Below are 24,508 nucleotides of genomic sequence, written 5' to 3'. Positions count from 1 at the left end.
AGCCTTCAGAGCAGTCATGCACTTCCCCAGGTGAGTGGGTTGCTGGAGCTATCCAGTGGTGTATATTCAGTGTAGAACTTACCTGTAAGTGAGTCTGTGGTCAGTTTCAGCTGCAGGATCCCATATAGGCCTCTGGGATCACAGGGGCACTGAGAACAGAACTTGGCCCTGTTTGTGTATGACGTATACCTCTGTAGTTTAGAATGGTGGTACCAGGCAGGACCCTCATGGTCTGTAGTAAGCTCCACTGGGGAGATGAAGCAAAGAGCAGCCCCACTGCTGGCTAAACCAGTGGAATCTGTTTGAAGGTGGAAGTCACTTTTTTTTTCACCCAGCGCATCACATTTTCCTCCCTTTTGCTGGCTTGTAGACAAGCAATGATCCCAATCTTCTCACCCTGTGCTGTTTTGTCAACTGTGACCAGGCACTATGGGGGGCCCTTATCCAATTATCAGAGTTTCCTGTCTATAGACTTGCTGCTCATGTGACATGCACACACACTGCTGCAGTAGAGTATCAACCCTGGTCCTGTGAGATTCATAGACAACAGTGCTGCTAGGACCAGCTTCCTGCTGCCCATGGTCACAGGAGCTGTGCTAAGCATTTTTCACTTGAAAGTCACATTGCATACAGTACATCAAACTCTTAACTCTCAGTGTGAAAGGGCAAAGGATTTGTTTTTGAGCATCAGCACCAGTTAATACATATGGCTTTTCCTCTCTGGAGACCAGAGGCCAGACGTTGGTCACAGTAACGCATCTGTAAATGTGGACTAACTCCATCCACTTCAGTGGTGTAACTGAGACATGAATTTGACCCTTCTGGAGTCAAATCTGTTTCTATAATAAATCAGTATTGCCATGGGTTTCACCCAAGGCTCTAGGTAGTGTTTGTGATGGGCACTGACATCACAGTTTGAAAAATTGTCTCTCTCTATTCAGGAGAGGTTCAGGATCCCAGTAATAGTTCAGGATCATGGAGCATTGACATATCTGTACATGGAGCAATTGCATGTTTATCAGTGTGTCTGTCATGTTATCCTCTGGCTCGTCCTAGCCACCTCCTTCAGTCTCCAGCCTTCCTGAACACAGAAATTCGATTTTAAATAAGTCACTAGTTATCTTTGTTTAAGAAAACCCAGCCACTGTGTTAACGGGGCTCGCAGAGAGATATACATAGGAAGTATCACTGCCTCTACCACTCTTTCTTTGTTCAACTATGTGACAACTTTGGAAGTGACAATTTTATAATCCCCCACAGCCTCAAAGTACCATACTGAACCTACCTAGATAAAGTTTCAGAGTAGCAGCCGTGTTGGTCTGCAGCCGCAAAAAGAAAAGGAGGACTTGTGGCACCTTAGGGACTAACCAATTTATTTGAGCATAAGCTGTAGCTCACGAAAGCTCATGCTCAAATAAGTTTGTTAGTCTCTAAGGTGCCACAAGTACCCCTTTTCTTTTTACCTAGATAAATAATTTGCTTCTTGAATATAGGCATTTTCATTTTCCTCCCTGGATGGTCACTGTCCTTGTATCTCTCATGGTTTGTATTGCCAAGTGACACTTAGCACTGTAGCTCTTGCCTTCCATCTGAGGCACACTAACTCATGCATATTGCTGAGCCATTAGAAATAAGAATATTGACATAGCTCACTACATGCTAATGTAGGTGAAAACTGTGGTTGAATGGGTGTACATTGAGTTACTAGAGAGAGCAGGTGAAATCCTTGTGCCATGGAAGTCAATGGCAAACCTTCATTGGAGCCAGGATTTCACCCACCTTGGCTTAATGGGTACTCTGAATATTCGGTGTTAGGACTTTGGCATGGCATTTGTTAAAACCCCTATCATTATTCTGCCCGCTCTGTCAGGAGTACACCTGGTCAAAGGACTGTTTGACATCAGCTACTCTGTGAGAGGGAAAACTCCCCACTTCTCATTGTCGTAAGAGAATTAATTAGAAATGGCACGCGATATACTTAGCAGAGTTTCCACCCACCCTGCATGAGGAAATAGTAAATATGTGTCTTACTGTGCATATGCCTAGTTAGCCCTTTAGTTTATTGAATGCCAAAGTACTGCCACTTGCAGATGGTGTATACAGTACAGGGGATTTGCTCTGGCTTGTGTATGAGCTGAGCTAATACACAGTTGTGTACATACAATTCATGGATTTTTTTGGTCAGTGGATGTGTTGGGTCTGATTTTTCAGAGGTGCTGAGCATCCACAATTCCAGCTGTGTCAAGTAGTAGTGGTGGGTGCTCAGCACCTCTGAAAATCAGGCCAATAGAGTAAAACTTATCCTGGTTGCTAGCTGGCTAAGAACTGTCATATGGCTGGTTGTTAAGTTTACCTGTTCACCTTGTTTGACTTCATAGGTCAATTAGTGGAGCTGTATAATCACCTATGATGTCACACACTTTCCCTCTGGCTCCTGGAAAACTTAATTTGACAGGTGAAGCATTTCACCGATAACAGTACAAGTTTTTTCAGTTAAACAGGCTGCTTTTACAAGAAGAGGGCTTTTAAAGCAATGTAGCAGTTTTCCTTTGATCTCAGAAGTGTTCCTGCCTTGCAGTCCCAATGTTTGCTGAGTCTTTTTTCTTGCTTTTGACTTGTGAGTAAATGTTGTGCTTAAGGAAGCTGGATACTAATAGTGCTGGCTGGAGCCATACCTGTTCGGATGGACTGTGGTATACAACTCCATCCTTGCCTGGGAAGATGCACCAGAAGGACTTGTGCCTCAGGAATGTCCCAGAGACTATAGGTATGCTGCATGGTGTCTCCGGGTAAAGAGGGGGCACTGCCATAGCAGCGCTCGTGAAGAGGGTGCAATATACAGTCATCTGTGCCTGGTTGATGTAGCTAGCTAGTCTGGAGGATGGAGGTCCGTCGTCTGGTCTTCTGTCATGCTGGGACTCGTTAAGAAAGGGGTAGATAATAAGACAGAAAATATTATATTGCCTCTATATAAATCCATGGCACGCCCACATCTTGAATACTGCGTGCAGATGTGGTTGTCCCATCTCAAAAAAGGTATATTGGAATTGGAAAAGGTTCAGAAAAGGGCAGCAATATTGATTTGGGGTATGGAACAGCTTCCATCTGAGGAGACATTAATAAGATTGAGACTTTTCAGCTTGGAAAAGAGATGACTCACGGGGGATATGATAGAGATCTATAAAATCGTGACTGGTGTGGAGAAAGTAAATAAGGAAGTGTTGTTTATTCCTCCACATAATACAAGAACTAGGGGTCACCAAATAAAATTAATAGGCAGCAGGTTTAAAACAAACAAAGTCTTCTTCACACAGTCAATCTGTGGAACTCTTTCCCAGAAGATTTTGTGAAGGCCAAGTCTATAACAGGGTTCAAAAAAGAACTAGATAAATTCATGGAGGATAGGTACATCAGTGGCTGTTAGTCAGGATGGGCAGGGTTGGTGGCCCTCGCCTGTTAGCTAGAAGCTGGGAATGGGCGACAGGGGATGGATCACTTGATGATTACCTGTTCAGTTCATTCCCTCTGGGGCACCTGGCACTAGCTACTGTTGGAAGACAGGATACTGGGCTAGATGGACCTTTGGTCTGACCTAGTATGGCCGTTCTTGTGTTCAGTACTGCTCTTACTGTCCCCTTTGGAGAGGGTGGTGTCACCACAGTGGTGGGGCAGTGCACCACGGATGGGATTTTCAAACACAGAGTATGTCTATACTGCATTTGGGAGCATGCCTCCTAGCCCGAGTAAGCAGACCCGCGCTATTTCTGCTCAAGCTAGTGCACTAAAAATAGCAGTGTTGATGTTTCTGTATGGATGGCAGCGCAGGCTGGCTGCCTGAGCTTGGACTCAGGGTGTCAGGAGGGCTTGGACGGGGCTGGTTACCCTGTGCCATTGCCTGTGTTCCTATTTTTAGCATGCTAACTTGAGCAGAGCTAGTGTGAGACTGTTGACCTGGACTGGGAGGCGCTCTTCCAGCTGCAGTGTAGAAATACCCTCAGTGCTGGTCTGACTTTGCCTCAGTTGAAGTAAATCATGACACTCCCATTGACTTCCACGGGAGCAGAGTTAGGCCAACACTGAGTGCTTTTGAAACTCCTAGCCCATTTATGTGAAGACCGATTTGTAAGTGGCTCCTGCTCATGGAGGTTTCTTCCTCGCTCTTCCTCTTTCTTTTTCATGCAAAGGCCATGTAATCCTGGTGCACTATGGGGAAATTGCTACTGAAGCTTGGGCAAGCAACACTGCCAGTTCATCTGCACGCTGGTCTGTAACAGCCTTGCTGTTCCAGCACTCGGTGACCTCCTAGTTGCGCAGGGGTGTTGAAATGCATAAAAATGCGGCTAGGATGAGACCACCAGATTCATTGTCACTTGTGATCAGAAACCTGAGCTGAATGGGTCTCTCAAGGTAAAAGGCTATGCCCTAAGGTGCCAGGCCCCCTACCTAACATCTGTGCAGTTGGCATTAACTTGGCAGGTGATTTTAAAAAAAATCTCCTTTAGCAAAACCTATTTTCTTGTAAATGTGTCCATTAAACTTAACCCCCCCACACCTCATTTCTGTAATGGAAAGCACACAACAGTACACATATTGACTTATGTTTTCAGTCAATATCAAGATTTATTGTCCCTTGAGTTAAATAAATCACGATATTGACTTCATCGTAAGCCAATACTTGGTGAATATATTTTTTTAAGTATTTTGTATTCATTTTTGGTAATGGGGCCCAAACAGCAGTCTGTAATGTTCATTTGTATTCCCCTTCTTGCTCTTTTTCCTCTTTTATTTCCTTGTCTGTCTTTGCTGATGGCTATCATAGCAGTAGACACTGGCTTCATTTAATGAATGAGAAATAAAGATGTCCAATAGCTGGTATCACTCCATTATAGAGACCGAATGAGTCATTTCCACAATCAGCTTGCCTCCTTTATCTTTGAATGGGGAAAATGAGGTGTAGTCCCTCCAGCAGTTACTGCACTAGAAACAATAGCCAGGTATTGCTGCTGTGTTCCTAAGCCAGATTTTCTTTTTCTTTTCTTTTCTTTTCTTTTCTTTTCTTTTCTTTTCTTTTCTTTTCTTTTCGTTCTGTATTTAAATTTTCCAGAGGAGAAAAAAGTATTTCTTTAATATTGAATTCCATTTATCTCCATAAATTGGTTAGGGTATATGATCTAAAGGACTCAGCTGTTTTTAAAATAGGTTTATTCCTTTTCCTTTAAGATTATTTCAGATTATTTCCACACAGTATAGGCAAGTTATAAGGAGACTCATTTTGCCGACTTCAGAGAGAGCTGCACATTTGCAGTGCATCATTTCAGATGTGGAGTGTTGAACAAAGAAATTAAATTTATATGTATCACCTAAATTATTTCAGATTCATGGTTCAGCAAAGAGTTCAGATCCTAATCAAATATGTAGTTTGCATGGGCACTACACCTTTTCTCAATAATAATATGGCAGTTCTATTTACAATGCTTGACTAGATTTTGTAATAATGCTTTTACTGAATTTTACCTTTTGGTTTTTTTGCTGCAGTCTTGGTTACCCTTTAAATTCATGCATCCTTACAGTAAAGATTATCATAAGTAACTTCTGGAGAGAAGTGAAGAGATCACTCTAAAATATCCCAACCCCTCAGACATCTGCAATCACTACCAAAGTACCTATTGGTATGTGGGTATGCAGACATTTCTTATATTCTGAAAAGACTGGATATTCAGGGCATAGAATGGGCAGCTTGGATAATGAGAGCATGAGAAATTACCCGAAAATATGTCTCACTAGAATCAGATCATGTATTCTTATCAATATTCACTGACTTTGCTGTGGCATGAAGCAGAAAAACCTCACACAAACAAGCCGTCGAGGAGAAGAAAGGAGAGAGGTGAGGGGAATAACACATGGTTGGAGATGACCTGGGGAGAGGAGGATATAGAGGAGGCGGCTGAAATAGCCTGCACCTATTTGTTTATGAGAACAGTATGCACTCCTGTATATTGTATCACAAATACACTTTGGTTATTCCAGATAGTTCATAAGATGAAACTGCTGAGCACATTTAAGCAGTGTGATTGGCATGGCTGAACCTACATGGATAGGACTCTGGGGAAAGCTGGTAAGGAGCTCCCTGCCCTGTCCTGCCACAGCCCTCCTGCATGCAGCCCCACAGAGGCCTGGCAGACTGCTAGCTGAGTCAGCAAGCATCCTTGTGAAGACTCCCACTTTTTGGGGGCTGTGACATAGCAAATCATATTGTCAACTCACACAGGGGTTGCAGGCTACACCTAATTTGCATGTAAACTTGTATAGCTGTTTTTTTTTAAAAGGAAAAATAAATGTGCACAATCTTAATATATTTGGCATCACCATCAGTAAAAATCTGTGAGCAGATTTTATCTTTTCCTAAGGCACAGAAAGGGCCATAGCCACATCCTAAGGTTTTGCATTCTGCATTTTTGGCACTGAAACACACACTGGAATTCTTATTGAGAAAGATCCTCTCCTTGTTAACTTGCTATTATTAAAAAATGAGTACCTACTGGAGATGGATCAGGTGTGCCAGATACACTGACAGTATGAGCAGAGCAGACAGATTTTCTTAGGGACATTACTACTGATGATATACAGTCTGATCCAAAATCCATTGAAGCTGGCTGGAATCTTTCCCCAGGCTTTGGAACAGGCCCTGAATCTTCATTCATTCCATACTCATTCCATTAGTCTTTTGAGTAATTGAAATCACTGTCAGTGGCATTATAAATATAACGATCCATTGCCAGAGAAACCAGTGAGAATCTGTGATTTTTGTGCTTGAGCTGCGAAAAACAAAAGGTTTGGTGTTATTGTGAAAAGTTAGGTTTGATATGTGAAAGTTGGGTTTTTTTTGGTATCCAGGACTCCCCTTCCATGGGGTAGGCCCAAACTTAGAATAATTTAAACAAACAAAAAATGTTTTGTGGGAACTTTTGTATTTTTGGGTTGGGTCTTATTCAGCCCCTTGACTTAAGAGAACATTAACAGTACATTCCATAGCACAGTGGTTTTCAACCTGTGGTCCATGGACCCCTGGAGGTCTGCAGACTATGTCTAAGATTTCCAAAAGGGGTCTGCATTTACATTTGACATTTTTCAGGGGTCCGCAAATGAAAAAAGTTTGAGAACAACTGCCATAGCATACGGTTCAACAGCATACATCTCCCAGCATCCACCAGTACTATTCAGAACCTCAACAAGCTTTCTTTAAACACTTTAAACTTAGAATAATAGAAATAATATTATAAATAATAGAATAATAGAAATATCAGGTCCCCCCTCAGTCTTCTTTTCTGGAGATTCTGCCTCATAGGTCAGGTTTTCTAAATCCTTTGTCATTTTTGTTCCTCTCCTCTGAACTCTCTCCAGTTTGTCCATATCTTTCCTCAACTTGTTTGCTTTTGGAACATACCATGTGCATGTGTTGGTGGTTCACAAAAAAGACAGGGAAGGATGCAAAAGCATCCCAGAGTAATATTCTGCTCTAACCCTGAATGAAAAAAAATGGCAAAACTTTATGAATTATCAGAACAATCTGGTTTAGCTGAGAAAGGGTTGTATAGAAAAATGGCAATATTACACACTTCAGTTAGACATTTGTTTTCTCTGTGGTAAAGGATCAATTATAAAACTGGAATCATGTTTGTCCAAAATGCTTGATTAGATAGTATGGGTAAAGTGAGACCAATACTCTTGTGTCCTTCTCAGAAGATAACAGTGGGAATTTGACATAGGGCTGCAGTACATTGTGTTGTGCAACCATCATGAATTTTAAACCCACTATGGATTTGGATGCTTAGCTCCCATTAATTAATTAATGGAAGTTGAGTGTTCTAAGCTGCTCGTTGGCTTTGACAGTCTCTGCCTCCATGTATAAAGATGAGCCGGGGACAACATTTGTGAACTGATGCAGTGTTTGGATTTTTTTTTCCCAATGAAGCATGTGAATCATGTGTGACTCATGTGTTTTGTAGTAAAAATGGCCAGATTTTGCCTGCCAATTCTCTCCCTCTCATGCCAACAAACCCCAGAAGAAAAAGTGTTCAAAAAGCAGGCTTGGTGGGACTTCTAGACCTGATAAGTCTAGGACTGGAAAACACATATGAAAGTTCTTTCTCTGGGAGGGCTTCTCAGTCCTTCCTTGTGAAAGAGTCCTGCCAACTCTCTCACCTTACCTTTTCCATCTGAAAGCCTCTGAATCCACAGATGGCTAGTCACATGTCTTGTCATGCCCTTTCAACCAGTACCTAGGGGACAGGTGTTAAAATGAGGAGTGAGAAGAAAAGCAGAGAGAGAGAATTTCTCTCCATTTTCCTTTCCCTTTCCTGGATTGTCAAATGTTGGTTCCCTGGGGCTTCCTTCTTCCTTGGCTAAAGAAATGAGGACTTATCAGGCAAGAGAATGAGAAATTGGAGCACTGGGAGAAACTAGTGGGTTGGTGAGTAGTTTCTTGGACCCTCAGCATCTCTCACCAGTAGGTGGAGTAGTAGGAGATGAAAGGAGATGAAAAAATGTCCCGGTTGGGAGTCCCATAGCTACTTCCACTCTTGTGTTATAGAAAGATCTTTCCCCACACGTGGAGAAAATGGAATAAGGAGGCCCCAGGTGAAAGAGGAAGAACTGGGAGCCTCTTGGCGTTAGGGGAAAAGACAAACCTCATGAGATGTCAGTGACAACAAGTTTAGCCCAGTCAGTGTTGCCAACACCAACTGTTCAAAAATCAGGCATCAAGTTCCACAAGATTTTGAGATTTTTAAAAAATAGTAATATATTTGCAGAGGTTTTTGTTTTCCTTCTGAGTTTTGAACCTTCAGGATGCATTTGGGTAATTTTTTTCACGCTTTTTTCTGCAACCAATTGTACTAGAAATTGACTTTAAAGAAAAAGTGAGTCTCATGTATTCACATGATTCCAGGAGGTGGGGCATTAAGAAATATACCAAATATAACAAGACTTGCAATAAAATGGCAACAGTTAGCAACACTGGCCAGTATGATTATTCTAAAAAAAAAAGTCTTTTCTAGGAAAAATCCCTGAAATAATAAAAACCTCTGGTTGTTTTAGTAATAGTTTACAAATTGAAAATTCCCAAGGATTTTCAGCACACTGACTGCACACTGAATTGAGATAATTCAGTATTTCCTAAACACCTACAGACATGAGATACCTAAAAACTAAAATAAGCTTTGGAGAGTAATATACATGCCAGCCTGTTGTTATTTAAGCCCTTGAGGATGTGAGGGTAGTGGTATGTGGGGAAGAAGGAAGGTTTCTTTTGCCCTCTTAACCCTTTCCTCTTGTGCAGCTGTACAGTGGAACCCTATATAATCTAGTTGACCAGATTATTATGAGGTTTACTGGGAATTAATGCCCATAAAGCATTTTAAAGGTCATATGAAAGTTGATGCAGAAGTATGATGTAGTAATAATAACAAACCAAGGAAAAACTAGAACTTAGAAGTCTTTAGACTGAGATTCAGGGCCACATTCACCATTGACATAAGATGGTGTAACTCTGTCAATATCAATGGAGTGCATTGGCTACGCCACCAACAAATTTGACCTTCTGTCATTGGCTCCCCATGCGTATGTATTGTACCTCACAGAAACTTCAGGCAGTGCTTGGATTTACTTGCATATAGGATATGAACAGCAATACTTATGATAAACACAGTGGAAAGAGTTAAGGATGCAATTTCAGCCTTAAGCCTCGTTTCCTGTCTTACGTTAGCTGTTGCCAAAACCTTAATGTTGTTTAAATGCATTTTTGTGTGCGTGAATCCATTTTCCAGAGCTGCCGATTGCACAAACTAACCCTTTTTATGTGACTAAAAGCCAGCTGTAGTAACCTTGAAGAATCAAACACTCTCATAGTTCTGAAAATTACTTGTGTGTGTGTGCATGTGTATTTATTTGTGCATTAGCTCTTTTAATCTTTCGACTGAAAACCTAATATACTGTAACTAGGATGTTTTCAAAAAGAGAACACTTCAAAACAATTCTAAATATAAATGAAATCCAGTTCCAAATGGCTTGTTAAAAAATGCAGATGGTTTATATTTATTATACCATTTTTGTTTTATCACCTTGCAAAATTTTACAGCATGGAATCTTATTTAATGCAGGGGCATTTTCAACAGCAACGTTAGACAGCTGTATTTGCGCCATGGTAGGAGATTTTACAGGATATTAAAATTGAATTTGATGTAACTGGTGTTTTGAGAAGCATAGATTAGGTGTTCTCCATGTTTGTAATTTTTTGTTTTAAAAAAAAGGTTATTTTTTTTTTGCAAGTAGCATTTTAATGTTTGAATCAAATTTTAAGGTGCAAGGCCAGATAATGGTAAGAAACTGTTACTCTAGATTATATGATTAATAAGCATGGCACAGATAGTATCTCAACTGAATTTAAAATAAATATCAAAGCATGATCTTTATAGTCTGGTATTTATTTTTCCTTTCTCATTTAGTTTGCCTTTACAGGCTTTGTATTGCAATCCTTAATGTGAGAATATGCTGCATTTTAGCAACCGAGAAAGTGCCTGCACAATTCTTTCTCAGACGTCAACAGGCGTGGGCAAGTTTAGCATTAACCTTGCTAAACTACAGATCCTCTGCTGGTTCTCACACCCTCCAGGTCAGAACTAAATCCCCTATTAATTAAACAGAAATTATATCAAAAATAAATCACTTGGTGAAAAAACCCACTGTGGAATTTTTGAAAGATATTTGCAATAATTAAACATTCTGTGAGTGATGACATTTTAGATAAGTCTTAGAATGCCATCCTGTGTTGATATTTAAAGTATATTGTGCAGGAGAAAGGAGGTGATCCCACAGAGCAAATAATATAAACTGTTGTCTTAAAAGCCTTTTCATAGAGTAAGAGTTCTGTTCTTATCAGACGGTTCTTGAAAGATAAGGATTTGTGTGTAATACAGGAGGCATTTATAACATAGAACTAGAGTTCAGTAACTATACTAACCATCCCCTATGTAATCTAAGCTTTTATACCAAAGGAGCATTGCATTATTATAAGAACTTTATTCTGTTTTCTCTCCCATTCTCATTTTAATTGGTTATTAGGTTGTTTAACTTCTCAGGAGGTACCAAGGGATTTGAATGTTGGAGTATCCCCGGGAATCATTCTGCTCAGGCTGGCTGGAAATGATAAGCACTGCTGCCATCTTAGCCAATTGCTCATTTCACCTTGTGACCAGTGGTACTATGGTTTTTGTAGAAAAGTATCTGTTCTCTCCATTGCAGAGCATGTGCTCTGTGTTTAGAGGGGTGGCAAATACCACAAAAAATGGTGATCTGTGAGGAAAGGGAACTAGATGATTTTCTGATGGCTGCCAACAGACTAACCATTTGAATCGTTGTCTTTGGAGGATAAGGTCATGTTGGCTCTCATCTTTGGTTGAGGGTGGAATGAGTGGCAGGAGGGTGAGTTCAGATATCTCTGTGAGCCTCATTAATCCCTGTGCTAGAATTGAGTCCCACACAGACAACAAGGGAGGAAAGGTGTGTTCGCACCTCTCTGTCATGGGCTGAGGGATGCCTTGACTTGTGTCTGACTGTCAGTAGCCCCAAGGGCTTGTTGCAGCAGCAGCCAAGAATAGTCAGAGCACAGGAGCACTTTAACCACATCCCCATGCCCTGAGAAACACCACAGTATGTCCCTGGCAACAGGTGTTCCTGCCGGGAGGTGGGCATAGAGCTATGATAGCTTCTATTAGGGGATTTCCTTGAGGCCAGATTCCCCCAGTATACAGGGATCACAACACTGGAATTTATTGGGCCGAGTGTGTAGATTGTTTTCAGAGCAGGGTGGAAAATCCACCTGTTTAACATACAGCCAGGTATATAATCATAGACTCTTAGGACTGGAAGGAACCTCAAGAGGTCATCTTGTCCCTGCACTCGTGGCAGGACTAAGTATTATCTAGAGGCATGGGGATGAAAGCCAACTGCCTTCAGCACCCAAAAAGCAATCACATTTCTTGTTACGCCACAATTAATAATATAATTTACTATTTAAGTGGGGAAAACATAGGCTATGTAGTTTTGAGCTGTGCAGTTGTCCTATGATCACAGAGGCTGGATCGCTAAATTGTCAAAATACTCCTCCCATCTCAGCTATTTTATGAAAAAAAGACCAAATAAAAGAGCTCAAGTGTGCATTTTTCCTATCAGAGTGGACTGTGTCCCTCGCCTTGCAGTCTCCACTAGTATCAACCTGTTTACTCAACCAAAAGTCAGAAATTCCTGTCTGTCGACCTCAGATTTTTTTTTTTTAACATTCCACCTGGCTTTTATAGCAGGCAACCTCAGTGACAGACACCCGGCAACTATGAATCTAACATGTCTTTACTTGGGAAAAACTTGTCTTGTACTTCACTGCAATATGATGCCAGCTCCTATCTTCCATCCCTTGTCTGGAGCGCCTTCTCCTTGAAGCATAGCTTTACTCTTGATTATTAACATTTATGAGTGCAATAAAGAGCTACAGACAGCCAAATAACATAAACAGCTTCACATTCAGTCATAACAGTCATGTGGCAGCTTAGAGAACTGATGCTGGCTGGCTTTATTTGCATTTGGGATGACCACAGCCTTGATGATTCTGCCATGTCCAAGGCTTCTGCATGCTAATCCTCCCAGACTTCTTAATTTGTCTGGTTGCAGTGATCTTAGCTTCTGAGACTTTGGGACAACGTCTTCCCTAGGGTAAGAAAATGCAACTCTGTTGTACAGAACAAAAATTTAAAAAGATACACTGTCAGAAACCAGATTAATCTAGAAATCTGGGAGGATTAGCCTGAAGGATTTGGCAGAAACGTAATGGCTATGCCTTTCCCAAATACAAACCCAGTTTGTACCAATCTGAAGTCAGTGGTGTTTTGGTTTATTTCCACCAGGTTTGAGTTTCTCAGACTTTCAAGGTTTAGGGTGCAACTGTCAAGCAATTGCCAAAAGTGCTAAGGATACAAAGAACATAAATGCAGATACAATTTTTTGTATCTGTGCAGAACTCTGCAGCACACACTCCCCTGAATGGAGCGGCTGTCACCCAGCCTTCAGGCTCCAGCTTGGCTCTCTCAAACATGCAAGCAGCAGGCTGCGATATGTGCCAATAGGCCTGCTGGGCATTTTGGGAGTTGTAGTCCCCAGCTTGCTTGGAAGGAGGAGGTAAATTATAACTCCTAAAAGGGAGTGAGCCATGTGCCATTTTGAAAGAGGTGTCGTTGTACTTTAAACTAACAGGCAGCAACAGCAGGCACTATGAGGAGAGTAGTTGTCGTCACTTTCTGTCCCAGCTGGGTCTGCCACTGTGGCTGCATAGGGGTGTCTGAGTCCCACACTGGGAGGCTGGCGCTGCATACAAGGGCCCAGAATTGTAGCTTCTCTGCCCAGCGAAGGGAAGGAGGTACGATGGGGGCGGAGTGGGTGGTGGGGCACGAAGCCTCTAGGGAGAAGTGGAGGGCGATTGGGGGTCAGGGCCTTCGCAAAACCCTGCGTCACTGGTGCGCGGTGACCTGTGGAGCTGGCAGTAGAGCCCTGCAAATCCATGGATGTTCATGGACAATTTTTGTGGATTGCGGATTATTGGGTGCAGATACAAATTTTTGCATCCATGAGGGGCTCTAAACATATACTTCTAGGCTTTGCCATATCCATTCAAAGCCACCCAGAATTCTACTTTCTAGTATTCGGGCAATATTTGGGCTCTTGAGAACCCAACATCTAAGACACTGTCTGTTCTAGGCTCCCACTATTTGGCCAAATTCATCTCTGCTGTAACACCATTGACTTCTTGGAATTACAGCAGGGATAAATTTAGCCTGTTGTGCCTCTTTATACTGTAATAGGATGTGATAAAACCACTTTTTTTTAAAATTAGCAGATACCAAACACTAGCTGTTCTCTACTCTATGCAGGGCTGGGGGTGAGGATCTGGATAGCTAGTGATGACAGTCTTGTGTTAACCAGGAATAGCTTGTGCTGGTGTAACATGTCTTGGCGGCATGTTCATAGGCACGCTGGTTTTCCATGAGGATTGGACCAGAACATTCTGCACCAAGAGTACAAGCCCCTACAGTTGTCCTTAAGGAGTGACTTGGGCTTTTATTCTCACTGGAATCAGCCATTGGAGGGAGTCATGACTTCACAGTGCACTACGTTCTCACTCCGTTAGACGAGGTCATCCTGAGCATCTGAAGCCTCATGAATTCAGTCCCACCTGAGGTGCCATTTTGTAATGAGTTCATGAGCACCAGTACACAAACACCACGGTCATCAGTAGGGATTGAACCCAGAACCTCCAGCTCCAGACCCATCAGCCTCTTCTACTTGAGATAAAGGAGCAGTTTGTTCAGCTATAGGTAGCAGGCTTTTATTCTTGCTAGAACCACTAGAGGGGGATATGATCCCAAGTACTCAGGCAGTGTATTACATTAATGCAGACTATGATGAATGCTTCTAGTGATGCTAAAAAAAGGACAGCTTACCTTAGTGCTTGTTTCCCCTGGGATGCCACCAAATAGGTAACATAAGCTCTTCCTTCCAATGATAATATTGCTAGTGACTGCTACACCCTTGATGGGACAAGATGTGAGGACCTCAGAGAGAGCCTGAATAGCTGCAGCATCAATTTCTGGTTCACACCCTCAAAAGTGCATACTTCTATGAATGATGACCAGCTGAGCCACCCTTCTGTCCCAGTGAAAAGACTGACTACCTGATGGCTGCTAAAGGGGACCCATAGCCACCTCCAGATGGCGAAAAGAGCTGCAGAGCTGCAAGCTTGGTCCAGATCAGTTGCCTCAGCATAACTGAGCAGACCTCCAAACCACCATGAAAAATAAATGAGGAAGAGGTGAATGAGGTGGAAAAATCTGTCCTTAGTCCCCGTTACATCAAAAAGACAACATAGGGGCCAAGGGCTTCCGGCAAATCTAGTGTATCAGCTAGGTTGCCCACAAGACCCTCATTGTGCTGAAAAGGGGATAGGGCAAATGGAGCTCTCTTATGCTTCCTGTCCGTCTCATGAAAAAGATAATTTAGTGGGTGGGGGCACTAAATGTTTAGTGTTTGGTACTGTATCCACTTAAAAATATAAATGATGATTTACTCAAAGCATTTTTCAAATATTTCCTATAGCTGTGTATAGGTTTGAGTACATAATACATACATTGTTTTAATTTAGGTTTAAAAACTATTTTAAAGGTATTAAATATAAGAAAGTGTATCAGGCATTCAGTATTATATTTGGATCAAGGTTTTGGCACATCAGGCTACTTAAAATTTCAATGGATTCATGAACAAATCAGTTTAGCATTGGGAAATCATCACATCCCTTATGTATACATCTCTCATGTGTTACCAGTTTTCCAGCTGGGAAGTCTGGCAGGCAAACGGCTTCAGAGTCGGTTGCCAATGCTGATTCATGAACCAACCCACAAAGCATATTAATGTGGTACCATAAGAACATTTTCCGTCAAAGAGAGTGAATGTCTAATTTCTGTGATTCAAGTGCAGGTCAGTATAATGCAGGTCTTTTGCCAGTTAAGTTATACAATAAGTTTATAAGCATTATTTGTTGGACAGAGACTCAAAACCTCTGAATCCCTTTCAAAACCAGGTTTACCCCATTTGGTTTACTATGAGTCTGTGTGTTTTTGGCCAGCTACAGTCCTGCTATAAATTCATTTTATTTTGCAACTTTAGAAAGTGTTGTACAAATTAAGAATATTTTTCCAGTTGTCGGTTTCTAAATATGTTCTTTTGCTGTGTCCAATGCCAGAAAGCACAGCTTAGTAATGTAGTAGGAACACAGGAATTGCCACAGCAGTCCATCTTGTCAGTATCCTGTCTCTGTCAGTTAGCAGCACCAGATGCAAATTCTTGAAGCAACTACGTAAAAAGAAATGAGGCTAGAAGGAAACATTAAGGCGTGGCAGGATCAAGGAAAATAGTGCTGACTGAAATGAACTCAGGCAGAAACATGGCTAGGTTTTTTTTAAACTCATAAAGGACTTTCTTTGCTGTATTTATTATTTTCTCCTTCTTTACTTCATTATTTGTATTTCAGTATTACTTCAGGGCCCCAAATGAGATGAGGCCCCCATTGTGCCAGGTGCTGTACATATACAGAGTGAAAGATGATCCCCGTCCCAAACTGATTAGTCTAAACAGAGAAGAGAGAAAGCGGGGGAGGGGAAACTTAGCAACTCAGAGGTGAAGTGACTTGACCAAAGTCATATAATAAGATCAGTGGCAGAGCTGGGAAAGAACCCAGGCCTCATGAATCCTAAACGAGTGCCTTAAGTATTGGACCACACTACCTCCCTAAAAGTCATCTAGATTAAGTACAGGGTATTAGATAGTAGTATGTGCTGACCCTTATACCATGTTCATTTGGCCTAATTGTAAGCTAGTTATTGTTTTAAATGCATGTACAAAGGCAGTGAACAATGCAAGTCCTAGAAAATTCAGTGATTCAGGGGAGTGATTTAGCTAATGCCCTTGAGATTGCTCACAGGCTCAGTTACTTTAGGTATTCAGAGGATTCTTTACACTGGAATGTGACTTGTTCAGATATCAGGTAAATATCAACAAACTAGAGAAGCTGCAACAACTCAATTTCAGGTCATTTACAAAACACTGCTTTGCAGGCTGAGGAGCAGCTCCTTGTGTTGATGCTAATTCTGATGCTAATGTGCTGGAGACCTAAGCTAGACAGTATACTTGGTAGCCAGTCCCTGATTCGAGGGAGACTTGATACAGCATAGAAAACAATGGGCCAGATACAGATCCCATAAATAGCAATGTAAATCCTGAGCATCTCCGCTGATGTCAGTGGAATCACGCTCCAGATTTACACCTAGGGTTGCCAACTTTCTACTTGTACAAAACTGAACACCCTTGCCCTGCCCACTGTCCTGCCCATTCTCCAAGGCCCCGCCCCTGCACACTCCATCCCCCTCCCTCTGTTGCTCGCTCTTCCCACCCTCACTCACTAACTCATTTTCACTGGGTTGGCTTAGGGGGTTGGGATGCAGGGCGGGGGGCGGCTCCAGGCTGGGATCAAGGGTTCAGAGGGCGGTAGGGGGAATCAGGGATGGGGCAGGGGGTTGGGGGCGCGGGAGGGGGGCAGGGGTGCAGGCTCCAAGTGGCGCTTACCTCAAGCAGTTCCTGGAAGCAACGGTATTTCCCACCTCTGACTCCTACGCAAAGGCACAGCTCTGCGTGCTGCCCCTACCGCAGGTGCTGTTCCCACAGCTCCCATTGGCTATGGTTGCCAGCCAATGAGAGCTGCGGAGCCAATGTTTGGGGCGGGGGCAGTGTGCGGAGTCTCCTGACTGGCCCTATGGATAGGAGCTCTCTTCTGGGAGCTGCACAGAGCCATGGCAGGCAGGGAGCCTGCCTTAGCCCTGCTGCTCTACCAACCGGTCGGTGGTGCTGACTGGAGCCGCCGGGGTCCCTTTTCGACAGGGCGTTCTGGTCAAAACCCAGACAACTGCCAACCCTATTTACACCGGTGTAAATAAGAGCAGAATTGGGCTCAGTGTCCTGTCCTAAGTGGTGGGATCCAATCATCTAGCAGAATTGCTCCATCAGTTGGCCAAAGAAGGCAGTCTCATAAAGGAGGGTTATTGAAGAAGAAAAAGAAGTAAGCTATTTGTGAGAGAATATAGAAAGCAGAGTAGAAGGAGTTTTCGACAAGGAGTTTTCGACAAAGAAGTTACTGACTCAGTCACATTCATGGGGTCAAATATGATCAATCACATTCATAAAGTATCTTAGGAAGCAACATATTCCTCTTTCCAGAACCTTCCCATACTTACTTATAAGTGTATCAGCTGAGGACCATCATTAATTTAAATGACTGGCTCATGCTCATGTCTAAAGCTTATCCAACATGGACCTAGTTCACTGACAACGAAAATAAATGCCTTCATCTGTTCACTGCACCTCTGTGTGGTATTGGCCACCTACACCACAGCCGCCTTTTTCCTACATGTATCTCCCCAAAAATGTCACCATGCCCTAAATGAAAAAGAAAAAGACATTTCACATACATAAAATATGTAATTAAAATGATGAATTATTGTAAGATAGAATATTAGCCTTTTGACATTTTAATCTGAGCAGGAGAGAGTGAGAAAGTGCAATCTGAGCTGCTCAATTAAATTTAGAGGGTTTTTTTTTTCTCCTCCATTGTTATGAATAAATAGAAAGATTCTGTAGCAGTCTGCGGAATTATTAATTGCAACTAGTGTAGAAGGTGCATGCACCATATCATGAAATGGAGTATCATTGTTAGTGACTATATTTCTTGGTAATTAAGGCCTAGACTAATGATGCAAGTTTTCTTCAGCATGATTTTCATCTGATTATGAGGCTGCTTCATTAAGAGCACTCAGACTAACGAGCTGTAGCTGTAATAAAGTAATTTTCTGTCTTGTGCTCTGATTGATAAAGAGTTTCTATAGCTAAAAGGAATTGAAAATATAATTATAATTAGAAATGGTTGAATAAAGTTATTACAGGATTGCTGAAGGGTAGTGCAGTTGACACCATAATGTTTTTTTGGAAGTGTGCATTTTAAAATTAGACTTTAAAAAAAATACTCCAGAAACAAAACCCAAACTCTCTTTTGCTAATAAATGGGCAGAATGTTGCTGTTTCCAGAAAATGAACAGTTAGATTAAAGCAAAATGAAGCTTTCCCACATTGTTCAGAACAAGAAAAACATATGCAAGAAGAATGCTGCTGCCTTTCTTCCCAGCATTCCTCTCATGTGAAGTAAAGCCTATGAAAATACTTTTTACTCCATTTATAATAATTTTCATGCCACCATATGTTGCAAAAAAGCTCCTTTTGATTAAGTTGATGTCTTCTTAAGCACACAGTATAATTTTGGAGTTTCCCATCGCAAATGTGCAAAGAGTTATGCAGCCCTTTTATATATTTACATTTATTGAGCAGTGGGTTTCGAGTAATGTTTCAGAACATGTAGAGGTTTTACTGATTTTTGTCATGCATGCCAATATCAGAATATTACTGGGTCAGATGCAAGGTCTGTCTTTCTCTCGCAGGAAAAGCAAATCAACTTTTTATCCCAGAAACCTTATTCTTTTTTATGATGTTGACATTATAAACAGTTCAAACTCTGTTAGAATAATCCTTTGTGCATATGTCATGGGATATATATGCTGTACTGATATAAAAATCTATACTAGGGGTTTTATTTAGAATTAGCTGATGCATTTTGGTGCTCAGAAGTTGTTTTACTTATTTTATTTAGGCTCTTTTCAATCACTATATCTCCCTGTATGGAAGACATGCTTATGTTTTAAAGCTACAGTTATGTACAGTTGGTTATGTAAATCTGTCCTACATAAACTCAAAGGAACTTTATTGTATTGGATTGAACCTAGCAGTAGATCTAGATGTATATTTATGCTTATTAACTGAAAGCCAGCATTTTGCATTGACTGTGCAGTCATAATGTGTTTTGGAAGATTTTTAGAATTTTTGAAAATCATTCTTAACGCGTTATCTGGTGATAAAAGTGTGTTATTGGAATACCATTAGTAAGATTAGAAAAAAAAGAGCAGAATTTTATTGGTTGTTCATTGAAAATGTGAGCTGTGATTAGTTACATAATCCTACATTAACCTGTAAATTAAAATTCCTTGGTGCAATTTGATGGCTGATTTAATTTTGTCTTTCTTTGTTTGCCGCAGGCTAATTCCATTATGAATTCTTTATACAGCCTTTTCCCTCAATGATTAGCAGCTTCTACTCAAGTTCTGATTACTATTGTACACTTAGCACTACATAAAGCTGGGGATTAATATTCCCCTGAAGAATTGTTGCTATGGATCTGCTCTATTCCTTCTAAGAGATGTTTCTGCAGCTTCAATTGTCCATAAATTATGATCTCTAGTGAATTATCAGTGGGAGTGAACTAAGCTTAACAAGCTGAAGAGAGCACTCTAGTACTGAGAGAGAGAAAGAGATTCTCAATTATTAATTGCAAGGTTTTCATAATACAGAAGTAGTGATATTTTCCCTATCTCCATCCTTGTGGGCATGTAAGAAATCAGGATGTGTCAGAGGCTGGAAACACCAGTTCTAGCCCCTTTCAGTACTGAGAGGTCATAACCCACTGGAGGGGTTCTTGATCGTGTGTAAACAGAGGAGAGAAAAACAGTGGGCTGGTTTTGGAGGATATTTTATGGTGGTGTTTTTTTCTTCATTATCTTGTATGATTTCTCAAAGTGTCAATCGTATAATACTATGCTGAATTAATCTGGTTCAATTGCCTTTAAAATGTAGTTGGGATTAATAGGGGTTTTAATTGGAGATATCTGAGAGTCTTTCATATTCTGAGAGGTTTTACTTTGCAGTGGTTATTCCAGTTTGTTTGCCTATACTTTGCTCTGGCCCCATCTGTTCTTTTTTTGCCAGTGTTTTTAAATCGTATATCTCTTAACGATCCATGAGTGTGCCCCTCCTTGAAGAAGGGTCTTGTATCTGGTTTGGAAGACAAGAGTGTGTTGATGTACCTTCTTTACAGTTATATTAGACATGCTAGAGTTCTGATTCATTCCCTGTTTGAACTAGAGTGCCCTCTGTCTCTTGATTACAGGCCAGATTTGCTGCCCCTATGGGGGAAGAAGGATGGAAAGCTGGTTTGAACAGCAAACTATAAGTCTCCCTTTACACAGGGAATTTTTATGTGGTACAATAGGGTGGTACACGCTGGCTGTACTTCACCTGTACCTGGCTTCCCTGGTATAGGGAGTGGTTGAAAGAGATTTTCACCAGCAATCCCTAGTGGGCGGTTGCAGCTGGTGCAGATTAGTGCAGCCTTGAAGCCGCTCTAAATTATGTCAGGAACTAAATCAGCCTTTGGGTGTTTTCAGGATCAAGGGAGAGCAAATCTGGCTTGAATCCATCTTTACTGCCCTTTCTTCAGGTTCTGCACCATGTATAACTTGGGTAGTGTTTAACACTGTCTGAAGAGCTCATAATGCCCCGGGGCACCTGTTCGTATTTCTTTAATTATTGGCTGAGGAAGTATGACAAGCTATATGACAAACCACCACATGCATCTGCGGTATTGTATGGATAGTAGTAGTAATACTTAATAAATTACAAAGCAAGAAAGGCATAACAACTCTAGCAATATTCACATTCCCTTAAGGCAGTAGTCTTCAGACTTTTCAGGGTTGTGCCCCACCTTACCCCTATCTGTGCCCCCTCCCCCCAGCTGGAGCTGGGAGTGGGGTCACAGCTCTAGGGGGCGGGGAAGGTGGACAAGCATAAGGGGGTAGAGGGTGGGGCCACAGCTGGGGATGGGGGTGCGGGGCTGGGAGTGGAACCCCACGGATGGGGCCGGCAGCTGAAGCTGGGGCCAGGAGCGGAGCTGGGTGTCATTCCCTCCCTGCCCCCCCATGGAGGCTGGCCAGGGCCCAAGCCGTACTCCCCGAATGGTCTTCTGCACCCCCCTAGGGGGGCATGTCCCACAGTTTGGGGACCTCTGCCTTAAGGGTTGGCAAGAACCTTATCTGGGCCACAAGAGTTGTTGAGATGCTGTGGTTTATGTTGTTACAATCCTGTTTCAAGAGAAACAAATAATTTTTCAAGTGAAACCATTGTTTCTTGTCTCCCCTTCAAACCCAAAGTTTGTAATGTTCAGCATAGTCTGTATACTATTAAGTTAAAGCTAGGGGCTGAGTCTGATTGGTGCTTTTGTGCTTGGAGCCAATGGGAAAGAAAACATGAGTTAGAGAATCCAGCTCTGTTATTTTGATTTGCTAAGGGCACTTAGTGTGCATTGTTGCCTTTTGTGCCAGCTGGCTTCACCCTGCAGCAAAAGGGGGCAGGCTGGGGGCCTGCCCAGACAATACCATGCTCTGATTATCTCCAACTTGGGGGTGATCTCCTGGGGACAACTGACAGCAGGTACATGTTCAAGAAACTGTGAGGCTCCTTTAATTTGTGCCGGAGCCACAAAACTATAGGGTAACCAGAACTGGCTCCCTGCTGCCCCCTATCTCTGCTCTGCTGACCGGAAACAGAAGAAAATTGATCCTGTGTTGTTTTTCTTCCATATTTTTAATCTGTCTGGAGACTTGCTAATGAATTTTGCTGAGGGCCAATAGACATTAGTTTTAGTATCTAGAGACTTCAGGCCTGGTACAATTTCAGGGTTATGTTAAGAAACATTAAAATGATCATTATTGGCTAATGCGCAAAACTTCCCAATCAACTTAGATTCTGCAGCTAATTTGGTCCTTTAAATTGTCTAGCTAGCAGCATCTGGTACACATGACTCACTCTATCCATCTCCTGTTTATTGTACTACTTGTATTTATTTTATTGGACCAAGGTGTTTGTTTCTGTTCCTTTATGAGCAATTTACTCTCTTTGGTACTCACATGGCCCTCATCGCTGTAGTGTCTTAATGCCTCACCATCCTTTAATGTATTTATCCCTGTGTGATAGGGAAGTACTATCCCCAAAGAGGTGAATCAAGAGACTTGCCTAAGGTCACATGGGAAGAGTGTGGCTTAGCCAGGAATCAAACCTAGATCTGTTGAATTTAGGGTGACCAGATAGTAAGTATAAAAAATCGGGACAGGGGGTGGGGGGTAATAGGTGCCTATATAAGAAAAAGTCCCCCAAATTGGGACTGTCTCTATAAAATCGGGACATGTGGTCACCTTAGTTGAATTCCAGTACTGGGTGCCCTAGCCACTAAACTATCCTTCCACATCTCATTTCTAATCTGTCATGAACACAGTTTATACAGAAAGGTACCTGTTATCCTGATTTAGTATAGAATCATAGAATCAAGGGTAGGAAGTCTAACCCCTGCCAAGATGCAGGATTTGTTGTGTCTAAACCATCCAGGACTGATGGCTATCCAGCCTCCTTTTGAAAATCTCCCGAGGCAGTCTGTTCCACTACTGTTCTGACAGTTAGGAAATTTTTCCTGAGATTTAATCTAAATCTGCTGTGTTGTAGTTTGAACCCATGGCCTCTTGTCCTGCCCTCTGTGGCAAGAGAGAACAACTTTTCTGCATCTTTTTTATTGCAGCCTGTGATGGGGTGTCTGCCCCACACTGACATGCAAGGGGTTAATAGGGTCCTAGGGAGGCTGCACAGGAAGCAGCCAATAGAGAGGTGCTGTGAGGAACAGTCAATCAGGGCTCATCAGGCCTATATAAGAAGACCCACTGGGCAGAGCAGGATCAGTTACTCCCTGGACCTCAAGGAGAGAGGAGTGGGTGCCTGGCAGGCAGAAGGAAGCTAGCACCCCAGACAGAGTAGTTCTGCTAGCAGGGACCAGGGGACTCACAGAAGACTCTTGGCTGGCTGCTGGGATTTTCAGGGTGGGGCAAGGGCGAAGAGGGTGCTAGGGCCACAGGGAAGTGGTCGGATAATTGGCTGCAGTTGCCACTGTGGAAGTGATAGGGCACTTTGATTGCAACACTTGCCCCCAGAAGGGGGAGCACAGATTATAACATGGCTGAAGGGCTGTATCATGAAGAGAATGCCGTGGTCTTTGGAGTGGGAGCAGAAGTGACGGCGGGCAACTGCACTACTGGGAGTGGGCATACTGACCTGCAGAGCTAATCTCCAAAACAACCAGCAGGAGGCACCAGCTTAGTGAGTGGAGTCCCAACACACAGTCTTTCAAGTATTTGTAGTCCACTATCATGTCCCCCTTCAATCTCCTCTTTTCCAAACTAAACTTATCCAGTTTGATCAGTATGTTCTCTATTCCACATCGAGACCATTAATAAAGATGTTAAACAACATCAGACCGAAAACAAATCCCTGTGGAACACCACTTGAGACCTCCCTCCAATCCGACATCATTGCATTAATAGTTACCCTCTTTGCAGGTGTTTGTCCAATTATGTATCCGTTTAATGGTAGTTCCACCAAGCCCGCATTTCTCCACCTTACTTGTCAGAATGTCATGTGGGAGTATGTCAAAAGCCTTGCTGTAGTCCAGGTATATTATGTCCACCACATTCCCCCTATCCACCAAACCAATTACTCTATCCAAGAAGGAAATTGGTCTGGTTTGGCATGATTTGTTCTTGGTAAATTCATGCTGACTGCTAGTGATTAACCCGTCATCCTCTAGGTATTTATAAATTGAATGTTTTATATATTGCTTTAATAACTTCCCAGGTATTGAAGTTAGGCAGACTGGTAGTTCTGCTAGCAGGGACCAGGGGACTCTCCCCAGCTCCTCCTTTCCCCTGTTTTTAAAGATGGGCACTATGTGAGCCCTTCTCCAGTCCTCTGGGATCTTTCCTGTCCTCCATGAGTTTGCAAATATTATTATTATTATGACTCGCTATTAGCTGTATCATTTTATTTGCCCCCATTTAGGAAGGGCCTTAAGCATGTGGCTAACTGTAAGCATGTGAATCATCTC

Source organism: Lepidochelys olivacea, assembly GCF_965140295.1.
Source record: "Lepidochelys olivacea isolate rLepOli2 genome assembly, chromosome: 3".
NCBI lineage: Eukaryota > Metazoa > Chordata > Testudines > Cheloniidae > Lepidochelys > Lepidochelys olivacea.
Note: the sequence above shows the minus strand (reverse complement) of the source record.